Source organism: Hyaena hyaena, unplaced genomic scaffold (genome assembly GCF_003009895.1).
Source record: "Hyaena hyaena isolate Hyena2069 unplaced genomic scaffold, ASM300989v1 scaffold_264, whole genome shotgun sequence".
NCBI classification, from domain to species: domain Eukaryota; kingdom Metazoa; phylum Chordata; class Mammalia; order Carnivora; family Hyaenidae; genus Hyaena; species Hyaena hyaena.
The window spans coordinates 1,576,871-1,589,172 of NW_024080894.1; the positions used below are offsets into that span (position 1 = coordinate 1,576,871).

The following is a 12,302-nucleotide window of genomic DNA, read 5'->3' on the forward strand; positions in this document are numbered from 1 at the left end:
GCATGACCGTACTGCGATACCTCCAAACCAGCAAGCCCTAGAAGCGCATCTGTTCATTCAACATACCTGGACACCCTTTTCCTTGCACTACTGCTCTCTAGCATGCCAAGGTCAGGATACAGTCCTTCCTCAGTTCCCAAATGAGACCAGCTAGCTGACAGACTTGGTAAAGCAGAGGACTCAGTATTCTGTGAAGAACGCAAAAATTCATTTCCTAATTTCTCATTTCTATATCAAGTTGGCTCCTAACTAGTCTCAGCCCGCTCCCACCCACCCCCATTCCTAGCCCTGTCTAATATCTGCTTCATTCTGCAGCTAGAGTGATCTATTCCAGAGAGAAAACAGATGTCAACCTACACCACTTAAAGGCTTCGCATGCCTCACAAAATAAAGATAAAATTCTCAACATGTCTCTCAAGCCCTGCATAAGCTGATCCCTCACTTCCTCTCTGACCTCATCTCATAAAACCCTCCTCACACTCACTAACTCCAGCCACTCTGACCTTCTCCCATGTCCTCAAAGAAGCCATGCATTTCTCTGTCTCTGGGTCTTTGCTTATGCTGTCCCCTTTGCCTGAAACAGTTAGGTTCCCACCAGTTTAACTTGTATTCATCCTTCAATCTCAGCTCAGATGTCGTTTCCTTGGGTGAAATCTCTTCAGATCACATAGAATAGAGGAGGATTCTTCCATATACCCACACAACACTGAGTTTCTTTCCATTGTACTACCTGTCTCCTGATTTAAATTGTGTATTTGTGGTGGCATTATGTCTGCTTCCTCCTCTAGTCCAATTGCTCAGGATCACCTCTTAAAGCTTAGCATTGTACCCAGCACATAGTACGCTCTGTTAATGTATATTGCAAGAAGGAATGAAAATACCGTACCGGTACTTGACACTGTTTTCCCACATGGTTTCCATGAGAAACCAGATTTCAAAGTTATACAAAGACAGTGGGGATAAGAGGGAGGAAGTCAAGTGGCTCTCATGGATCTGGAACTGAAAGATTTCCCTTGGAAGTTAGAAGAAGAGAACTCCACACAACAAACCCCAGCAAAAAGACATAAAACGAACCTAAAGGAAGAATGTGTTACCTAAAGCCAGACCTAACTTAAGGTCTCTCCATTTCTAAAGAAGGAATGTGCCAAACTCAAGGGTGTTGGTCAAAAATGGAACAAAGGAAGTGAAAGGAAATGAGGCATATTAGCAGCTCTAATCCCCAAGTAGTGGTGGGGTTAGGGGTTGGCAGGTAAATCCATTGGCTCTCCGACAATGTTTTAGCACAGCACCATTTAACCCACATAATGTCCTCCTTTGCTCTGAAGTCACCAAACAAACTTAACAATTTGTAGCTTGACATTCATTTGTTCATTCATTCATTCATTCATTCATTTATTAAGCATCTAATAATAACGTGCTATGCCTTCAGGATACAGTGGTTAGCAAGACAGAGTTAGTTCCTGCCCTCATGGAGCTTAAAATACAGTCTTTTCAAAAGACAAGAAAGCAATAAGAGTGTTAGGTCCTATAGTGGACTAATAGTGCCCACTTGCCTGAAATCCTTTCTTTGGAGAACCTCTCCTCTCATCCTTCTGATCCTGGTGAAGCTATCCACTGCCACAAAGCATATAGCATGTGACACCAACCGTACACCCCTATCACCATTCAATCAATCAGGGTTCTTGCTACATTTGTAAATGGAGCTGGGATTGAGAAGGCTTCTTCAGGGATTTTGAATTATGTGGATACAGATTCGGGGCTCAGAGCAACCATCTTTCCCACTCTGGGAAATAGGACCATTAAGCTTTAACAAGTCAGAGTACAACAGGATCCACCTGGATGTTTTTCTGAGCATCCAAGGTAAAGCAGAAACAGACCAGTAAAAAGCCTCATGTTAAAGATGGAGTCTGTTCTCAAACAGTTGCTATTATCATTAATTACATCATATTTATATTAAATAAGTTCTATGTGTCAGGATTTCAGGATTACTATATACTTTCTTATTTTTAAATTAATTATTTTTTTTCTTTCGTTAGTAGCATCTGACTTTGAAGCCCAGCACCACATGGTTTCAGACTAAGGGCCTGGTAATGGAGATACTTAGTATCAATAAATGATCCTTCTGCCAAGATTTTACTTTTGGAAGCATTCACAAAACAAGAAGGGAGATTTTAAACATCATCCTTGTTCCTTGATGTCACAAGTCAAAAAACAAGCCCTCTGCGGCCAGAGGGTAATTTAGTTGCTGGTTCCTGCGCAGGTGAAGTATGGCTTAACGAAGAACAAAAATTTCTGAATTACTAAATAACTTACACTGAAAAAAACAAGAAGGGAGGAAAGATGCATGAGCTTAGGGAAAGGATTTTATAATGTACCCCAGTCGACTCAATGATAAATGTACATAATTAATTATAGACACCATTTTGGCAAATGATATTTTTAAATGATAGAGGCAATTATCTGTACAATTACATATGCACAGGAATGCATTATTTTCTGACTTTTCAACAAGCAGCTTACCTTACAGAATAAGTAAGGAAGAGTCTTACTCACCTAATTTAGCATCCTAATTTGTATCCTCAATCTTAAAAGGACTTTTCCTCGTGCTTAGAGGAGGTTCAGAAGAGGAATATAATGATACCAGCATCTCGGTTCTACTACTAATATCTTTGTGTACTATTTAATCACATAAGACTTCAAACCACAAAATATAAATTATATATTCTCTCTCTCCTGCACTCCTTAAAGGAATATAAAATAATTTTCCAAGTGGCTTTCCAGTAAATATCTTGGAAACAAATGGAAAAACTTGGGGAAATGAAAAAATATTTGCTACTCTCTACTAAACTATTCTCCCTAGTGAAATGAGAGAGAAAATTTCAACAACTATGGTAAGCAGTGGTGTTTTTTTTAACTTGAAAAAATAAACACAGACTCTGCTGCTTCTTTAGCCTGATGGTCTTACAAAGGCAGTATGGCATGGTGAAGGCTTCAGTGTGGACTCACACAAATGTAGCTACAAATCTGGCCCTGCAATTTACTAAGATCATAACCTCGAGCTAGTTCCTAACATTGCTAAGCCTCAGTTTCTTTGTAAAAGTGAGTCTGATCATAGCAATCTCATAAAATATGCTGTGAGCAGTATCAAGATCATGTTTATCAAGTAACTGGACTAACATCAGGGACTCAACACATGTGCAGTTCTGTGGGTGTCATTAATGTTAAGCCCTCTCCCTCAGTGAAGTTCTTTAATATCTTATCTTTCTAAAATAAATCATAATGTCATCCTATCATTCACTTTATTCATTTTACCACATGTATTTATTGAGTGCTGTGCATACATACAGAATGTCAGGATATAAATGAAAGTCATTTTGAATTTTTTTTAATGTTTATTTATTTTTGAAAAGAAAGAGAGACAGCATGAGCAGCGGAGGGACAGAGAAAGAGGAAGACAAAGAATCTGAAGCAGACTCCAGACTCTGAGCTATCAGCACAGAGCCCAAGGCAGCGCTCAAACTCGTGAATTGTGAGATCATGACCTGAGCTGAAGTCGGACGTTTAATCGAATGAAAGTCATTTCAGATGTAAGTAGGGAAAAGGTGGATTATTCAGAAAATGGCTTGGAGTGACTGGTTGGTAATTTATATCTCTAACTCAGATGATCTAAAATGTATTGTCTAATAGAATAACCATTAGCCCCATGTGGTAACTGAGTACTTGAAATGTGCACTTTTAAGTGGAGATATATTAATATGTAAAACATACTCCAGATCTTGAAAACTCAGTTTAAAGAAAAGACTCCAAAATATCTCATTAAATATTTTTCATACTGATTACACATTGAAATGATACTATTTGTATATATTGGGTTACATAAAATATACTATTAAAATGAATTTCATCTCTTTCTCTTTACTTTTTTCATGTAGCTACTAGGGAAATTAAAATTGTGTTGCTCACAGGGGTCCTGGGTGTCTCAGTTGACTGAGGTGCTCAGGTCATGATCTCACAGTTCATGGGTTCAAGCCCTGCATTGGGCTCACTGCTGTCAGCACATGGCTTGCTTCGGATCCTCTATCTCCCTCTCTCTCTGTTCTATTTATTATTTATCAAAAATAAATAATAAAACTGAAAATAAAAATAAAATCTTTTTAAAAAATCGTGTTGCTCACATTTGTGAATAGCACTGTGTACTGGGCATCATTGGTCTAAATATTTACAAGAGAGGAAGGGAGAACGGGAGGGAGGGAAGGAAAGAGTAAAGGAGGGATGGAAGGAGGAAGGAAGAAAGAAAAAAAGAAAAAGAATCTTGGAGAACTAAAAGATGTAAGTCTTAAAAGATGTTATAGTTGAAATGTCATTTTTATGCATAACGCCAATGGCAGAAAATCTAAGAGACTGGGATTCAGTGGTTTACAGCACAATGCCCAGCACTTCGCAAATGTTCAGTAAATGCCTGCTTGTATTATTTATAATGAATCGCCTCTCTTAGTTTAGGCAACGTAGTAGGTGCTAGAGTTACAATGATAAAACAATCCAGTGTATTGAAGAATATGCAGCCTAATATGGAATACTAACAAAAAATTTTTTTGCAAACTTTTATATTTTATATTTATATTTTTGGACCTGTTAAGATAGTACGTTTTGATTTTCTTTCAGAGGATGTGTACATACCTCTCCACATCTGACCCTACTTAGAACAAGAAACAATTTCTGTTCCGTGACTGTGAAAATTAACAGTAGTGGGATATTAAGAGGCATTTTTAGTTCTTTTGGCAAAAATTTCATTTTTAAATATACCGGAAGTGTGTTCGGTAACAAAAATTAATTTAGAACCACTGGCATATATTTCTGTATCATACATATCATTCTTACACAAAATGATTCCTGAATCCTTCTACAAAATTTCACAACACCTATCTAAGGGCCCTCCATGTAATTATGCTTGTATATATGCATATGTAAATACGTTTACATACAAATATGCAGAGGAAATACGTTCTTTTTTGAGCAGTCGCGGCATTTCCCCCTCCTCTTCCACCCCCAGGCTCCAAGAGGAAGGAGTCTTGCTGCTCAGACAGCTTCAGGCCTGGCCTTTTGTCGTGCTGATTAGAATCTGAGCAGAGCTGCCGGATTTACATCTTAAAGGAAAAGGAGCCCTGGCCCCAAAAACAGATCCCAGAAAGGAGGAGGAGGAGGAGAGAAGAAAAGGCTTCCAAGAGGGAGTTGGGAAGCAGAGTTTGGGGGAGTGGAGAGAAAAAGGAAAGAGAGAACAGTTACCTTGGTGAACCATGCTAGGTATTGAGATGTGAGATGAAATTGAAATACTGGGCTATTGATAAGGGATGCAGTCCTGAGATTCTGCCCGCAAGGGAAGAAGGCAGACTGAAGCCTGGCAGAGGGTTATATAATCCCTCGGTGATTTTCTGAGAGGCTGAAATGAGGATTTAAAATGCTTTTCATTAATTCTTGCCTATTCGACTGGTGTTTCTACTAGCTGTGTAACCACTTACACTGAGGCGAGAGCAGTTCTGTTAAATTAATTAAACACCGAGGTCGTTAGATGGATATGGTTCTGAAGCCCCAGCGGCCTACCAAAGGAACCCAGAATCTAAGCCTGTAAATGCCTCAAAGTTGGGAAATCAAAATGCTAAGGACGACCCATCACAACCAACCACGCAGACATTAAGCTACAGCGCATCAAATAATCTCCTTTCTTTGCTTTCTGCAATTTCTTTCTTTTATTTTTAATATTTATTTATTTTGAGGGAGGGGAGGGGCAAAGAGGGAGAGAGAGTGAGCAAAAATTCCCACCAGACTCAACACTGTCAGCACAGAGCCCCATGTAGGGGCTGAACCCACTAACAGCAAGATCATGACTTGAGCTGAAACCAAGAGTCCCACGCTTAACCGCCTGAGCGCCCCCAGGCATCCCACTTCGGTAATTTATTTATAAAAGTCTTTCCTATGGGGTGCCTGGGTGGCTTAGTTGGTTAAGCATCCGACTTTCGCTTAGGTCATGATCTCACGGTTCGTGGGTTCGAGCCCCACGTCGGGCTCTGTGCTGACTGCCAGCTCAGAGCCTGGAGCCTGTTTCAGTCTGTGACTCCCTCTCTCTCTGACCCTCCCCTGCTCACACTGTCTCTCTCTCTCTGTCTCCTAGAAATAAATAAACATTAAAAAAAAGAAAGAAAGAAAGTCTTTCCTGAGCTCCTGCAGGCGAGGGGGGGGTTGGGGGGGCCTTGTTCCTTACCACTCCTGTTTCAGCCCTGCCTTACTCCAATCAATTTCTGCTCAAACTCTTAAAAGTTTTTAATATGCCTCAGTTTATCTTTTAACAGTTCAAAGGTACCCGGCTCTCTCCGGGCTCCATGTATTACTTCTGTAACTGTCCCAAAAGTGAAGTCTGTGGGTTCCTTTGTAGCACAGCTGTAGCTGTAGCAGTTTCTAGCATGCTGCCCCAACATTTGCTCTATAAATGTGGGTTAAATGAAAAATCTGAGAGTCTGATGGGAGATTCGACGTTGCCATCTCCACACACTAAGTAGGCAGAGCAAGCAACGTAATGAAGGTGTCTGTGTGGCTCTAGGTAGTGATAAAGCACTAAGCCAAGCACGACTTCCTTCTGTCTTCAAGTTAGGGATGCCAAGGGCTGAAGTAGACCTGGTTAAGTTTTTCTCAGGTTTTGTCCTGTTTTGTTTTTTTAATATTCAATTGTTCCTGGCAAGAAACACACATTCTCAGCTTAAATATACAAGCTCACTTTACTGCAGTCCCTACTTCTTCCTGCCCCAGAATTGGGGTGGGGGGCAGTGGAAGCAGGGGGACATGCCCTAATTTCAGAGCGCTCTCCCCATTTTGTCAGCATAGGCTAATACTGGGAGAGGGCCAGTATTGCCCTCTGGTCGCCCAGAAGCCTGGAAAAAAATGTTGTGTTCCAAGTAGGTAGCACATTAGAATCACCACTCAGCTTTAAAACTAAAAACCACCCTTGTTTAGGCCCAATCCATAATAATTAAAATTGAATTCCTGGGCATCTATAATTTGTTTAAGTTCCTGGGTGATTCTGAAGCTTAGTCAGAGATGAGAGGCACTCTCTCCTTCATCCTAACCAAGCTTGAGTCTCCACCTTCTATATTCCAACACAGTAGATTCAGTCTGAGGCCTCGTAGTCAGCAGCCTGGAGCACTGAAGCTGGAGGGATGTTCCTTACTTCGTTCCAAATCTTGCTGATGTCTTGGAAAAATTCTCAATAGTTTCCTCTTTCACTCTTGGAAGATTCCAGATTTGGCTGGTAATTTACATGGTCCCTCTACACATATCCAACAGGAAAAGCCCAGCCCAGGTACTATTTCCTGAGATCCCTTCTGACAACAATTTAAATGTTCTCTTAGTCTCTTCCTTCCTCAAAAGTCTTTCTTTCCAGTCCTTTGTTTCTCTTGCATCAGATAAGGCTTAAACAACCTCCAAACAACCCATTTCCTCATTCGCTTCCCTCCTTCTCTCCCCAAGAAGTTGTCCCCTTCCCTTTCACATTTGTGGACAATAGGTTAAAGATTTTATCTTGATTGTCCTATTTGGGGGCAGGGAGAGAACGAAGTAACCCCAAGTTCTGTGTGGTCACACCACCCCTTGCTTTTCTCCAGACCTTGGATGACTAGAAAAAAAAGTCTAATACCATGCTCCCAAAGAAATGGAAACTCACTAATGCATGGACCATAGGCTACTACAGGTAGAAGAACAAGGGGCCCCATGTGTCTTCTAGATTCATCCAAATCAAAAACTTGCACAAAGGAACGCAGAGGCCTGAAACTGTCATCTAGATCTTCCCTATTCTGACCTTTCTTCTGGCTTGGCCCCCACACTTTGGATCCTAATGCTGCCCCTGATATGCCTTAGGTGTTGGTACTGGGTTTGCTTTTCCCTCTACCTTTGCCTTGTGTCCTAATGCCTGCACATTATAATCCTCCCTCCTTGGACCAACTCCTGGAGCTCTTTCTGAGTTCTATATCCTGGATTCCGTTTCTAATTCTGGTACTTCCTCAAGAACACAGGCCAGGACTAGAAGCTACCGCTTGCAGCAGAGATGATACAAAGGCCAATTCAATGACAGAGAGCCCCTGAGGTAGCCATAAAGTCCTTGATTTTTCTTCATGTTTACTACCTGGATTGTCCTCTTCTCACCAAAGTTCAGAAGACTTCTTGGCAGGGCTGATCCTAGGATGTGAACCTGATTTCACTCTCAAGTATAGTTGGTTTCGTGACCATTCCTTCATCTCCCATCCAGTCACAGCTCAAGCTCTGCATTCTCTTCATCGCATTTCCTAGCAGCCTCCTGCACTGTCTCAGCTCTCCGTCTTTCTTTGACTATGAGGCAAAAGCTGGTTGATGAGCCAAAGACTGGGTTCTACTTAACCACCAAACATTTCTACTTGCAGAACTCAGTTGTAATGGAGCAGGGCTTGCAAATTCAAAGGACTCGGGGGGCAGCATGGCAGGGTGACTGAGGGAAGCAGGCTGGGCAGGAATAGAGCAAGCTGGTGTGTGCCTGCTCTGGCCAAAGCGTCCAGCTGCTGTTCTCCTGAGGGGAGCTGTTGCCCTGGAGAAACACCTGTCCCAAATGCCCTTTCTTTCCATTTGTTCAAGAAAAAAGAGATGCCCAGATTCTTGTGAGCAGTGTGTTCATTTTATAAATACTGACAACTAATTTTCAAAAATCTCAGTTCTATCCTGGCTAAACAGAGCTCATCTGTGCCCAGATCTAGGTCTCTGACTGCAGGTTTACAATGGCTTTTCTAGTGGATTCTCAGGTAAACTTTTGCGCCCATCCAGTCACCCATCCAGTCAGATAAAATCATACTGTAAGGTGATTTTAAGAGGGAAAAATCATTGAAGCAACCCAACATGACATTAAAGGGTGTGAAATTTTAAAGGATATCCTGGAAATCTACAGATGCTGGTGTTTATGCATAAAAGCAACAGTAGCAACAATAGGAATTCCTATTAGGTGACAAATGGCCACTCTAAGAACATCTTTCAATGAAAGGAGATTTTAAACATTCTATAAGAGGTCCACTGTGCACGCTTTTGTGCCTGAACACTTCATTTTTCATAAACAAAAAGCCTCTAATTGTCTTCCATTTTAAAACATCTTCGTCAGCAAAGATATTAAGGAGGTAGTTAGAGGGGAAAATAATGACACTATAAAAGTTGGCAGTGGACTCAGTTAATCTCTTATCCCTTATGACAGTTTGCATTTTGAGTGACAACTAAGGTTTTCTACTTTACAAATGTGGTTGCTTTATTCTTGAGCGAGGTAATAAGAAAAGCACATTATTTTCCACTATTATTGGACATTAACTTTTCAAAAAGTCAAGATGTAATGCTTTAATATTTCAACAAACACAATACTTTGAAATGCAAAGTATTTCAATCTGGAATGGCAAAAATGGCTGTGTGACTAAAGCTCTAGAGCATGATTTCTCACCCTCAGTACTAGTGACATTTAGCGTCAATTAATCTTTTGAGGTGGAGCACTGCCCTGAGCACTGCAGGCTTCTTAGCAGCCTCCCTGGCCTACATCCTAGATGCCAGCAGTACCCTCCCTTGCCCCTGTCTGAAACAATCAAAAAATATCTCTCCAGACATTGTTAGATATCTCCTGGGGAACCAAATTTGCCCCCAGTTGAGAACCATTGCTCTAGATGAAATTCTGTACATCACAACTTGGATTTTGATTTTCAAAAAAAAGTCTTACAGTGGTCTTTACACAACTGGAAAGTGTGGAAAAAGCATCAGTTCTGCCTTCATGGAAGTCCTCAGAGGAGCATAAAGGTTGGGAAAGGGAAGTCTCTGAGGCAAGGGCAGTGAATCTATACTGACAAGAAAGTTGCTCTGGGGGGCAAACGGGGTCAGCCCTGGATGTGAAATCCACTCTTTTCCTTGACAGTAATACCTCCACAAGCAGGAACCTAATAGAGAGCTATCAGGCCAGTCAGCAACATCTGGTAGATTCCAGACTACAGATGGGGAACTCCAGCCTTCCTCTGGCCAAATCTGAGGTGAAATTTCAACATTTTGAAAGATGGGTTGATATCGAATGGTTAGACATTTAATAGGGAATTCTTTTTTTTTTTCTTTTCCATTTTGGAAAGAAAACATTTTTCCAGAAAAACATGAAAGGTTATAATAGTGGTTTGAAATCAGTAACTTTCAATTTTTCTTTGTGGTTATGGAAGAAATCATCAATTCCATTTCTCAATAGAACCTTACAAACACAATAGGCCAAATGCCAGAGCAGAAATTAAATAGCTATGTGATCCTCGAGGGAAGACATACTTTAACTATGAAGTATTCACACCAAACCTTGAGAACAGTACACAAAAGAGAATGAGCTAGAGTATGTGGTGTTCACATTTGCTGTTTTGACAGCACTGTTTGTCAAAATAACTACAATTTTCAAAGAAAAGACTGCTTAATTTTTACTATATTGCTTTTCTGTCTGGTAGGAACTATAAAAAATAAGTTCACTAAGTTTTGGTTGAGTTTCAGTTTACTTAACTTGTTTCGCCAGTTAAATATTTCAAAATGGCATGTTCCAGTCTTCTTTTTATATTTTGTTAGCTTAAAATCTGTTTTGATGATACTGTAATGATGGATGCATGTGGTTTTGCCAAAACCCATGGAAGGCACAATAAAAGAACGAACACTAATACAAGCTACAGACTTTACCTAACCATCATGTTTACCTAACTGACTCATCAATGGTAACATATGTATTACACTAACACAAGATGTTAATGACTGGGGATTTGGGACAGAGGTGTGAGTGGAGGTGTTTATATGGGAACTTTCTGCTCGCTTCCCCTATAACCTTAAACCACTCTGAAAAATAAAGTCCATTAATTTTTAAAAGTCCGTTTTATAAATTTTATAATAAAAAGCCCAGCATTACAATTCTGTAAGTATCTTTTAATTAGGCCCTTTAAAAATATAATATACATAATTTTATTACAAAATTTCCTTTTATAATGCAGGGGCACCTGGGTGGTTAGTGGAGTGTCCAACTCTTGACTTTGGCTCAGGTCATGATCCCAGGGTTGTAGGATTAAGCCCACGTTTGGCTCTGCACTGAGTATAGAGCCTGCTTAAGATTCTCTCTCGGCCCCCCAACCTTAAGATTCTCTCTCTTCTGCCCACCCAACTCTTTCTCTCTCAAATTAAAAAAAAAAAAAAAAATTTTGTTTTAACCACAAAATGCAACATCTTAAAAAAACCCAAATTTGTTATTGATATTAATTCCTACAAGTTTGCTGTACTACAACACACAAGTCAAGAAATTAAGGAAGCCATTAAATACATAGAAATATTCATCATCAGAAGCTTTAAAATCTAACTGTATGTAGTAGCACCTCAAAAAGCTATAACCTGCGTTCTTTAAGAAGTATTTTCTCTACACAAAATCTTATCAGCCGTACAAAACTCTGCATGGTTTTTATACTGAAGTGAATATTGAGCTACACTGGACTTCACATTCTTAGCAAAACAATTCCCTGAGCACACACTCCACACATATGATTACAGGATAGCCATGTATTCTTCATCTTCCTCCTCTTCCTCCTCCTCTTCATCTTCTTCCTCCTCTTCCTCCTCATCCTCTGGTTCATTCTTCTTTGAACCTGGTGGCCTGCCAGGGCCCTTCTTTCCTGCTTCACTTTTGCCCTCGGCACAAAATGCAGCAATTTCCTTTTCATACTTCTCCTTCAGCCTAGCTGCTTTCTGGTCATATGGTTCTTTATCTTTGGCTGACTGTTCAGACCACAATACATGCCATTTATTTTGCAATATCTCCAGTGGATAAAACATGGTGTTTACTTTTGATCTTTGGATAACGTTCAGAACAAAACAGTACGAAAGCAGATGGAGACCTTTTAGGAACATCGGGATCTTTTTTCTTTTCCTTTCTTGTCACCTTTGGGAGGAATGTAATTTTTCATCTCACTGTCATAGTAAGCTTTGTCACTGTTTGCCGTATCTTCAATTTGCGACTCTTCCTTTGCAGACACGGTCTTCCCTCTCTCCAAACATTTCTTAGAGACTTTGGTGAATTCCTGTGCTCCTCCTGCACAAAAAAGGCACATGAGGACATCCTGCCCAGAGCTTGTCGGGCCCTCCTTTACCCATGGTGACAGACAGCACCTACAGACAGGTAGCTTTTCCCATGGAGGGGCAGGAGGGGCAGGATCCGCAGAGACTGGTTTGTCACCAATGCAATCCTTAGCCTCTTGTTTTGCAGAGCT

The 12,302-nt window shown here is 40.5% G+C and overlaps 1 pseudogene; it reads right to left on the minus strand.

The window, feature by feature from the left end:
* Window positions 1-11,580: 11,580 nt before the first annotated feature.
* LOC120240769 lies at window positions 11,581-12,186 on the minus strand (annotated as a pseudogene).
* Between the last annotated feature and the right edge of the window lie 116 nt (window positions 12,187-12,302).